At 46.4% G+C, this 12,117-nt stretch overlaps 1 non-coding gene across 1 annotated transcript; it reads left to right on the top strand.

The window, feature by feature from the left end:
• The first annotated feature begins 202 nt into the window (after positions 1-202).
• LOC120668306 lies at positions 203-310 on the top strand. The gene has a single exon (XR_005672398.1). It is a non-coding gene; the product is annotated as a small nucleolar RNA R71 (small nucleolar RNA).
• The last annotated feature ends 11,807 nt before the right edge of the window (positions 311-12,117 follow it).

Raw genomic sequence — 12,117 nt, forward strand, 5'->3', positions numbered from 1 at the left:
CTTGAGTTGGTGCATTCCTCTTGAGCTCTTGCGGGGTTGATGTTCTTCACTCAAACCTTGATTGGAGGCCATCTTCTCCACAAGCTCAGTAGCTTGAGTCAATGTCAGTGATAAGAAAGCACCACCACCACCAGCATCCATGGTCTCACGGGTGTTATTGGTCAGCCCGTGGTAGAAAGTCTGCATGAGCAACCAACTCTCCATTCTATGGTGTGGACATTCAGAAATATAATCTTGGAAGCGCTCCCACACTTCAGGAACAGATTCATCGTGCTGTTGCTGAAAACTTGATATTTCCCCCCGTAAGGCATTGGTCTTGCCTATTGGGAAGAACTTTGCTAGGAAGGTTGTAGAACAAAGTGACCATGTTGTAAACTTGTCTTTGTTGGCGTAGAACCACTGCTTCGCTCTCCCCAATAGTGAAAATGGGAAGAGACGAAGTAGGATGGCGTCTCTTGGTACATCTTTGATGGTGAAGGTGCTGCATATCTCCAGGAAGTGTTGGAGGTGAGCACTAGCATCTTCATGGGCCTTTCCACAGAACTGGCTAGCTTGGACCATGTTGATCAAAGCTGGCTTGAGCTCAAAAGCTTTATCTCCCACATCAACTTGGGGCCCAGTGTGAATGTTGGCCGTAGTTAGTGCAGAGAATTCACGAAGTGTTTTGTTAGGCATGGCTTCAAACTCTGGTGTTAAGCTTCGCTTACTGGTTGAATCTTCTGAGTCAGAAGGTGGTGGTGAAGTCTTTCTAAGGTTGGCCTTCTGTCTTCTAATCAGCAATTCTGGATTTGAAAGGTAGTTTTCTGGAAGATTCTTATTCATACATTACCCTGCATAAGATAAACAAAAAGTAGACAAAACAAGGGTAAACCTGTTTGAGTAACGATAGATGGGGTCCTCAATACATTACATGGATGCAAAAGGAGATGCATTTAATCTTGTTTAGATGTTTCCTATTTGGCTTTCACCCTTCCCTGGCAACGGCGCCAAAAATGCTTGTTGGCATTTTTAACGGCACTGCTATAAATAGATATAAAACCTATTCTAACAACGGCGCCAGAAATGATGGTATATAAAAAAAATCAGATTTTCTCGAATATCACTATCATGGATGGAGTTCAACCATGATATGCTCAGAGGTTAATCCACTACACTATTAGCACTACTTGAACTAGGTTGTCATCCCTATTAGCAACACTTAGGGAATGCATGGATATATCATAACTATGCCACTTATAAACTAATAAATATAAAGATGATATCCACAAGCGCACAGATAGAAAATACCATTACAGCATTTTAACTGGGAGTAAACCAAGTATCGTTATTTATATTTTACCACTGGGAAGGGGGGAACTACTGTGATTTAAAGATGCATCTCTCTCAATTGCATGTAGTAATGTAGAGTAAGCCATATCAATCAAGTTACTCTTTAACAGGGATAATTCATAATAATAATAATAATAATAATAATAATAATAATAATAATGATAAATAAGAATAACAATAAAGGTATAACAATCAAGTTCAAGATCATAATGCCACTAGGATGTATCATAAGTGCAACTAGCATGGTATAAGTAGAGTAGAAAAGATATCCCTATGTTATTCCTAATCACATGTCAATGAATATTAAGATTAGTGCAGTACTGTTGTCGGTCGAAACCCACCGGCGAGCAGCGACAGGCAACACGAAGAGCCGGGAGGTCGCCGGGGCGCTGGCAGGCACTGCTCCCTCGTCGACGGCCCGCAATTCCAGCAACGCGCCGCGGCTTGTGAAGACGCAGGGCGTGCCACCTGACCTATACCCGATCAGGAAGGTGCGGACGTGCTTGCGATGATTGACCTGCACACACAAACACGTGGAAACGTAAGTCCGAGCCGTGGTCGGCTCCCCGGGACGACTCTTGCATCGGCTTTAAAGAGCCGATCGAGTCCCGGTGTCAGATGGGATCTGTTTGCATCCGAATATTGATGATTAAAGCAAATAACTAAAAGACTACTTCAATTAAATCTAATTAATCTAATCCACGACGGTAAAGGCTTCACTGCTAGATCGGAACATCCTACACGTGACTAGGCCTAATAAACATAACTGATAATTAAACCATAACCAAAACAGAGGCCTAAGAACTAGCAAGAGCCGATTCCCGGATCAATTCCCTGTTAAGACTAAAGCAAAGCAACTAATACGCCACCGGATCGTCCAACCCGTTTGCAAGGCCTAACCTAACAGATATTATGCCAATTTTTAAGAATAAGAGCAAACCGTAACAGATCAGATCTACTAAACTTAAAAGAAGCAGGGTGTTGCCTCTGTGCAACTAATTCTATGCGACAAGAACTAGCATAAGATTGAAACGTGATAGCACAGAGACAACATGATATTCGTAGATGATAAGCAACGAAGCACAACGGAACTACTAAAAGCCATGCTACGAACATCAAGATAACTAGCATTACTCGCCATAAAAAAATGCTTCAGTACGAGTAATACCAAGATAAGAGCAAGAACAACGCTGCCCTGATAGCAAGAAGCGATCAGGGCAGCATGGCGCTTACTTGGATGAAACCCTAGGTTTAGGGGTGGCGATGCGCCGAGATTGTTGTTTGCGAGACGTGATGACACTCTTCTTCATGAATAACAAAGGGTACATATTTATAGTCTGGAGACTTGGGAAACAATCTAAACTAACCTTGTCTCGATTGGACTCTATCTCTAATCTTAAACTAAATCTAAGATACATGGCCCATGTGGCCCAGATGCTCACGCAGGAGCCGATTTACAAGTCTTTTTCAATCTTCTGCTTTAAGCCCATCTTGCTTTCGGCCTGTTAATTTATGGCGATAACACATGCCCCCTGGTTTTGGCAATGATAGTTCCAAAACCAATCCGTCGCTTCATCTTCCCGTTAATGCTCATTAAACACACTGCAACCACGAAGGAAGATGCAACGTCTCTGCAACCGGCTCCTCGTAGAACGTGAAAACTGTCGATCCGACTCCCATCTTTTCAGTATTTAATCTCACCCAAATCGGCTCTTCTCCACAGCAAACTCCTTCTTCCTCCCAGAGCCAGTAGCGCAGAAACCCCAATCCTTCACTAGCCATGGCCATCTCTTCTTCCTCCGGTTCCAACTCCTTTGGAGATTCCTCTCCTTTCTCTTCTCCCTCTTCCTCTTCTTCCCTTTCCGCCTCCTCCATTGATCCTATCTCAGAGAGCCGAGAGCCGACCCCCGAATGGGACCCAACAGCAGCCGACGAGGCGCTGGCTCCTCTGCACTAGGATGCAGAGGAGTTCGACTTCGGGGTCACCTCCGAGGAGGACAAACCCACAACTGAGGGAGAGGAAGACCTCCAGTTCCTGTTCCAAGAGGAACTGGAGAGCAGTGAAGATGGCGCCTTCTCCTGGGAAGGAGCCGACTCCTCCGAAGAGATCGGCTCTTCTTCCAGCGACGACACGGCGGCAGGAGGAAACCCCCACCAGTTCCTCAAAGCCCCCACGGAGGGAAGCGAAGAGGGAAGCAGCAGCGGCGGCGGGCGAAGCAGCAGCAGCAGCACCGAGGACGACGGCAGCAGCAGCGGCGAGGATGGTGATGACGACGACGACGGCGGCGGAGACGCACCGTCGCGAAGCTCGAAGCGCCGTAGGAATTCAGACACCTACGACTGGTAGATGTAGGTAGCATTGTAGGGGTAGAATCACAAAGCCGAAGGATTAGTTCCTTTGTAAAATCAGCTTTCCTTTAATGAAATCAAATTCCCTTTAATTTTGTGTGTCTTCGTTTACTTTCCAAAAAGCCGATGGCAATGCATCAGGCTTCTATAAATATCCAAGAGCCGACGAAATTCAAACTAAAAGCAACCCGCACAAGAGTAGAACATCACTTCCAGCCTGAATCGAACTCTTGAATCCGAGCAAAATTCGAAAACCAAGCTCTACAAATCCGAGCAAGAACTCTCCAAGCAGCCGGAATTCGAATCAGAACCCACAGCAAACAAACCCTAAGTCAACGGATCTGGACTATGGCATATTCTGCAGCTCAAACAACAAGCTCTGCAAACGATGATGCAGCAATCTGCGGCCTGAAGGTAATATTCGGCCTAATCCTTTAATTTTCTTCAACTCACTAAGCCTCCGAATACTGAACTCTGAAACATGACACCATATGCATACTTCTGAATTTCTAAACTTTAGGTGTCAGACATCCTTCTGCCGCATCCCTTCAACCCAAAATCTTTCTGTCTTGGCCCACAAACCCATGAAAATCCCACAGATTTGATCTCTTGTGAAGCAAATAGGATCCCTTTTGTGAGTCAAAACATCGATCTGAACCTTTGGGCCGACTGCTTAAGAGCCTGGCCTAATCCCCATGAGAGTTGGATTACATGGTACAACAGAGTAGCAAAAGCTCACATGCCCCTATGGCAGGATTTGAACATAGCCGATGCACTCAGTTTATCACTGTCTCCACTTGACAAAGATGAAAATCTTCTGAAAACCATCGGCTATTTCTGGTCTGATACTCTGAATTATTTCCTCTTTGGTCATGGACCCATGACTCCCACTCTACTAGATGTTGTCATGATCACTGGCCTAGATATTAGTTCTCCTAATCCTGCTACTCACAAAATGGCAGAAGTCTCCTTCAAACTTTCCTCCAAAGTTAACTGCACAAACTGGGGCACTTACATGAGTCAGCACATGAAAACAAAAGGTCCAGTGACTGAGAAGGAACACACAGCCTTCTTAAATCTTTGGCTAGAGCACTTCATCTTCTGTGGTCCTTCTTTAGCTCCAACTAAGAATTATCTTTCCTTGGCCTATCACCTGGCCCATGGCAATCACACCGGCCTAGGTAAACTTTTCCTTGGAGAAACCTACAGATATCTCCATTTGATGACATCTAACTTGCTTAACCAAAAGAAACTGAGAACTGGAGGCCCTTGGTGGTTTATTCAGTTGTGGGCACAACTATACTTTCAGCACCATATCCCAAACTTCCAAGGCCTGACCAAGAACTCTTTTACTGACGAAAGTGGCAAACCAATTAGATGTACCAGCTATGGCCAAGCTTTATTTAGCCTTCCCGGCAGCAAGCTGAATTCGGCAGATGCAGCAAATTGGTTTAGAATCTTCTACAAAGGACTAGATAATCCACTCTATTTCCCATTTACCGTATCTGAATCCTTTGAGAACCCAACTGCCTTCAGATTAGATAACTTTGCCGATGACGACAACACTCGGCATCTATATTCTTTGATGATTCGACCTGGCTTCCTCCCCGATGGCATCAACACCTCTAACAGAATTATCAAGCCAGGTTATGAATCTTACCAACCAGTCATAGCGGCTCGGCAATTTGGCCTAGGACAGGTCCCTCCCCACTTCCATATTCACCACTTGGTGGAGAGCAGAGCCGATCTGCCTGACGGTCTCACCAGTTCAAGATGCTACAGCATGTTTGATGACCTCCACATCCCAATACCAGCCGATCTGTCCTTCACCTCTTTGTCAATCGGCTTTGATACTTGGTGGAACATGTGGAAAACTCATGTCTTCAGAAAAGCTCTAGGTCCTCGACTGCAGCAAATCGATCTTGAATATGTAATCCCCGAGGAAAAGGTACTGAATTTATGCACTTTATTCCTTCTAAGTCCTCCATCCCTTTCTCTTGGCTAATCCAGCTCACCCTGTTAGCAGCAACAAGATGGTCCAGAACCTACGACCAGCACTGGGGAACCATTCCACTTTCTTCCAACTGCTCCTGATGTACTCTTCTGCAAAGGATCACCACCAATGAAGAAAGTGATAATGTCTGTTCAGCCAGACTTACTTCAGTCGGCTTCCAAGCGAAGACAAACTTCTGCAAGCGTTGCCCCTCGAGTCTTGACCAAGAAAAGGAAGATGATCACGAGGCAAGTGATCAAGAAACCAGCACCAGCTTCCCCAAATCCATCAGAGTCTAACACCAACCAGGTAACTCATTTTTCTGAAACTTCTTTTTTATCTCATACATGTGTACTCTGGTTGACTGTAATTCTATTTTCAGGACGCAGCTGAAGAAATCCCCAATGCAGAAAACATGGATCAACATGAGCTGGCTGCAACTCCTGATGCATTGATGGATGCAAACGAAGAACAAGCCGATACGGTCGATGTTCTCGATGTCAACACAAGCTCTAACAGGACGATTGCTCCTGAATCACCCAACACCTCTTCAGAACAGGTAACATTACAAAACCAATTCTGAATCAGCCGATAGCTTTATAAATGCATCTTGCTCTAACTCCAGATATGCCCATAGGGCTTTGACATTTCAGGATTGCTTTCCTTTGACCCGGCATCAATGGGTCTAACTGTCCCTGGAGCAGAGACATCATCTTGGCAGCAATCGGCTAACTTGGCACATCAGCTTCAACTCATCAAGGATCTACTATCTGCTCCGATCGCTGCTCTGGTTGATGATTCCAGCAAGATAAAGAACATCTTCGAGCAAATAGAAACCCAACTTCCGGAGCCGTTGCAAATCAAGCTCTGCCAGCCAGCAACCTTCCATTCTTTCGGATAGAAGTGAATAAAGCACAACAACGGATGGAAGCACGTTGCTCTCAAGCTTCTCTGAAAGCTAACATTACCCAAAAGTGCAATGCCCTCAACCAGAAGAAGACAACTCTAGATACCAAAGCTGACGTGTCTGCCAACAAGAAGCGACTCGACCTCCTGAAGAAAGAACTGGCAGAACTCGAAGAAAAGGTCCGTACCACCAAGAAGCTCATCCAGGCCGAAGAAACTTCCATTGCAAACTCCGAACAAGAGACCCAGGAAATAACCGAGCAGATACAAGCAGAGTTTGCAGAGATAAGCACCTTGAGTCGGCAGATAGTAACAGGTGACGACAAGGATGACGAAGCAATCATAGCACGAGCAGACACCGTCCGCACAGAAGCCATCCACGCCATAAAAGAATTCCTGAACCAGTAGATAGGCTCAAGAAACAATTAGTACTGCCTGTTAACCTGAAACTTGTACTTGTTTAAAAACATCTTAAGTCGATGGTTACACATCGGCTGTTTCGTTCCTCATATGTATTTTACTATTTTTTTAACCGGCCAACTCAACGTGTTGGCCTATCTCTTTTCTTTTTTCTTTTTTTTTACTGGCCAACTCAACGTGTTGGCCTGTCATGATTTTTTTTGCTGGCCAACTCAACGTGTTGGCCTGTCATGATTTTTTTACTTTTTTTTGCTGGCCAACTCAACGTGTTGGCCTGTCATGATTTTTTTTTGCGGCCAACTCAACGTGTTGGCCTATTACACTGCAGCCAGATGGATCTCATCGGCTTTTCGTTACTCGCCTTCCCACATGCTCGGGAAATACTTCTTGAGATGTTGGCCATTGACAGCAACAGAAAACTTGACACCGTCCAATTCCTCGAGTATGTATGCGTTCCCAGGCAAGACCTGATCAATCTTATACGGCCCATACCAAGTTGGAGACCATTTACCAAACTTTTTATCTTTAGTTCCCAATGGCAATACTGCCTCCCAAACCAAGTCTCCAACCTGGAAATCCTTAGGACTGACCTTCTTGTTGTGCGCACGAGCAACTTTAGCCTTATTTTCTTTGATCTTCTCCAGCGACCAAAGCCTTAGTTCTGTCAGGTCCTCCACATTATCGTTCATCAAGGCTGCATACTGTTCAGCGGATAGATCATTCTGAAACTCGACACGCCTTGATCCGGCTGTGATCTCCCATGGTAACACAACGTCTTGGCCGTAGACTAGATGGTACGGTGACGTTTTGGTGGACCCATGACATGAAATACGATATGCCCACAAAGCTTCTGATAACACCTCATGCCAGCGCCTAGGATATTCATCGATCTTTCTCTTTATGAGCTTGATGAGGCTCTGGTTGGATGCTTCAGCCTGTCCATTAGCTTGGGCATAATATGGAGATGATCTGATCAGCTTAATTCCCATGTCATCGGCAAACTTCCTGAATTCCTCTGATATAAAGACCGATCCTCCATCGGTCGTAATGGTCTGAGGAATTCCAAATCTGTGGATGATGTGCTCTTTGACAAAGCTGATCACATCTCTTGACGCTACTGACCTCATGGGTACTGCCTCCACCCACTTTGTGAAATAATTTGTGGCAGCTAAGACCCATTGGTGACCCTTGCTAGACGATGGGTTGATCTGACCAATCATGTCCATGGCCCAACCTCTGAATGGCCACGGCTTGATAATAGGATTCATTATTGATGCTGGCACTATCTGAATTTTGCCAAACCTCTGACATGCCTGACATCCTTTATAATATTTGAAACAATCTTCAAGCATGGTAGGCCAATAATATCCCGATCGCCTAATCAGCCACTTCATCTTATGAGCCGATTGGTGAGTACCGCAAGCTCCTTCATGAACCTCATGCAAGAGCCGATTTGACTCTGAAGGTCCCAGACATTTAAGTAGTAGTCCTTCCAAGGTCCTGTAGAACATGTCATCCCCTATCAGAACATACTTTATGGCCTTGAGTCTTATCCTTCTGGGTGCCCCCCGAGCCGAATCCTTCAAGTAATTGAAGATATCGGCTCTCCAATCTCCGGGTTCTAGAAACTGAACCTCCACGTCAACTCCATCAGCTGTTTCCCTGTACCCGGAAGCCATCTGTGCCAAATCATTGGCTTCATTGTTCAGAGTCCTGCATATCCAGTGGAAATTGATGTACCTGAATTGTGACATCAACTCACGGCACTGCATCCATATCGGAAATAGAGCCTCGCTCTCACATCTATATTCTTCCGTGAGCTGAGAAATCATCAGCTTTGAATCTCCAAAATTTCCACCGCTTCTGCACCAGCTTCAAGGAGCAGTTCCATCCTCTTGCGAACGGCTTCATATTCCACCAAATTATTAGTGCACGGGGCAATCATCCTGATGGAAAAGGAGTAAGTCGCCCCTCGAGGCGACACCAGTAGAATTCCCACACCGCATCCATCATCACAAGCCGATCCATCGAAGAACATAGCCCAAGCACGAACAAATAGTGCAGCAATATCCGTGCTGATCCTATCTGTAACAAGATCCGCCAGTGCCTGTCCTTTGACTGCTTTTGCAGGCTGATACCGAATATCAAACTCTGACAATGCAAACATCCATTTTCCCAGCCGGTCTTTCAGGACAAGAGCCGACAGCAGGTGCTTTATGACATCCGATTTGCATATGACAATTGTTTCCGCCGAGAGCAAAATATGACGAAGCTTTGTACATGTAAAGAATAAGCAAAGGCAAAACTTCTCAATTTCAGGGTACCTGGTCTCGGCGTCTAACATGCGCCTGCTGAGGTAGAAAACCACCCTCTCCTGGCCGTCGTGCTTCTGGACTAACACCGAAGCAATAGAAGTGTCACCCACAGATAGGTACACGTAGAACGACCTATCTTGCTGAGGAGGAACCAACGCTGGAGGCTTGGACAAATATTCTTTAATTTCATCGAAAACTTGTTGCTGTTCTGCCCCCCAGCGAAACTCATCATCGGATTTGATCTTTACTAAACCCATGAACGGCTCAATGCGTCCAGACAGATTAGAAATAAATCGTCTGACAAAGTTAATTTTACCGATAAGCCTCTTTAACTCTTTCTTTGTAGTAGGTGGCTTCATCGTCTTCACAGCTTCTTGACTCTTCAGGCCAATCTCAATTCCTCGTTCATGCACCAGGAATCCCAAAAATTGACCGGCTGATACTCCAAAGGCGCACTTCTTTGGGTTCATTTTGAGCCCAAATCTTTGAGTTCGCTCCAGAACTTGACGTAGATCTTCTAGATGCCCCCAGCTGATTTGGACTTGACCACAACATCATCAATATAAATTTCTACCAGTTTGCCGATGAGATCATGAAAAATATAATTCATGGCACGTTGGTACGTTGCACCGGCATTTTTCAGTCCAAAGGTCATAACCAAATATTCAAACAAGCCGACTGCGCCTGGTACTCTGAATGCAGTCTTGTTCACGTCTTCTGGGGCCATGAAAATCTGGTTGTAGCCGGCATTACCATCCATAAAACTCATCATCTTGTGGCCGGCAGCTGCGTTGATCAATGTCTCTGCAACAGGCATCGGGTATTCGTCTATTGGCGTCGCTCTGTTGAGATCTCTAAAATCGACGCAGACATGCCATCGGCCATCCTTCTTTTGTACCGGTACCATGCTAGAGATCCATTCTGCATACCGGCACGGCCTGGTGAACCCAGCATCCAACATCTTCTCCACCTCTTTCTTGACTTCTTCTAGGACTTCGGCCTTCATCTGACGTGCTCGTTGCTGGAACGGCCGAAACCCTTTCTTAAGCGGGAGCCAATGCTCGATGATGCTTCTATCTAGACCGGGAATCTCAGTGTAGTCCCATGCAAAACAGTCCCGGTACTCTTTCAGTAGTGCAATCATCTCCTCTCGCAAGGCCGGATCCAACTTCTTGCTGATAAATGTCGGCCGTGGCTTATCCCCAGGACCGATGTCAACCTCTTCCAAGTCATCAGCTGACGTGAACCCGTACCCGAGTTTGCCGTCGTCTGAAAAATCAGCTGCGAACGCAAGCGAGTCTTCGTTACCCACAAGATCAGCGGCAAACACAGGGAGATGACAGGAAAAATTATTTGGCCAACCGCACGGGCTAGCCGCCTCTATAATTCCATCATCATTCGAAACCAAATAGTCCATGAGTGGCCAATTGCCAGAGCAGGCCATCGTGTGTACATGATGTAACAATTCCGAACCCACACATGATTTTTCTATTTTTTGGGGCCGATCGCTGGGACCGGCCTCTCTATTTCTATTACATCCCGTAGCATGCCAGGATGCGTCTATTCTGTGAGGCCAGTGGATAAGACCAGCCTCAGTCCGTTTTTTGTCGCCTCGATCCGATCACAGTCTTCCAGGGCGATCCCTGAGATCGGCTCTTGTCCATCTGCGTCCCAGGCATTCATATCTGCAAGCGAGACTTCGCTGGAATCGTCTGCATGGACCACTTCTACTTCATCGCCATCCCATTGGACCAGATACTGATGCATTGTGGAAGGGATACAACAGTTGGCATGAATCCAGTCTCTCCCAAGCAGTACTATGTATGTACTCTTGCTGTTGACGATGAAGAAGGATGTTGGCACAGTCTTGCGACCCCCATCGCCTCTGATGGCTATCCATTGAAGTCATTAAGCATCACATTGGTCTTGATCAGATCGGCAGAAGAACGACCCAATCGGCGCAGCACAGAGTATGGCATCAGGTTGACTGCGGCACCAGTGTCGACCAACATCCTGTTCACAGGCTTGCCATTGATGAAGCCCTTGAGATACAATCCCTTCAGGTGCTTGTAGCTTTTCTCCTTGGGCTTCTCGAAGATGATCGGCTGTGGACCCAGATCCAGCTGTGCGACAGCCGATTCTTCCAGTTGGGGTGCCCGAAACTCTGATGGGAGCACGAATACCATGTTCACATCAGCCAATTGCTTTTCATCGGCTTTTGTCTGTTTGGGGCGCCACTCTTTTCTCGGAGGGCGTCCCTCCTCCCTTCGCGGTCGTCTGATTTGCTCCGCGAGATCCGGACGTGCTTTCATCAGCACGTCGAGATACTTTGCTTCTGCCTCTTCCAGATTGCGCAAGTGCTGTACTCTGCGCTTCTGCGACCGATTAAGCCCGTCAGGACACCACTGTGGACGATGGTACCTGTCTTCTTCTTCTTCTTGCTCGGAATTACCCCTGGTCGGCCTCCTCACATGGTCATCATGACATGTTCCGGGCCCTAAGCGCCGGAACACTGATGTCTCGTCTTGCTGGTGTCCTCGAGGCCTGCACTCCAAGCAATCATCTATGGTAGGCAATCGGCTCATGCCAGAGTTCCAACAGTACTTGAAGAACGGGCAATGCCAGTGGTCGCGTACAGCCTGGCATCTCCCCAGTGTCCTTCCTGAGCGGTGCTCGTACTCGTCTTCTTCCGATTCGTATCGGCGGCGCAACTTGTACTGGTACTGGTATTTTTCCAGAAGCCGATTAGAAGCTGGAAGCTGATTGCGGATGTGACGCACCTGCTCTTCGGTCACATGCTGCTGT

This window comes from Panicum virgatum, chromosome 3N (genome assembly GCF_016808335.1).
Source record: "Panicum virgatum strain AP13 chromosome 3N, P.virgatum_v5, whole genome shotgun sequence".
NCBI lineage: Eukaryota > Viridiplantae > Streptophyta > Magnoliopsida > Poales > Poaceae > Panicum > Panicum virgatum.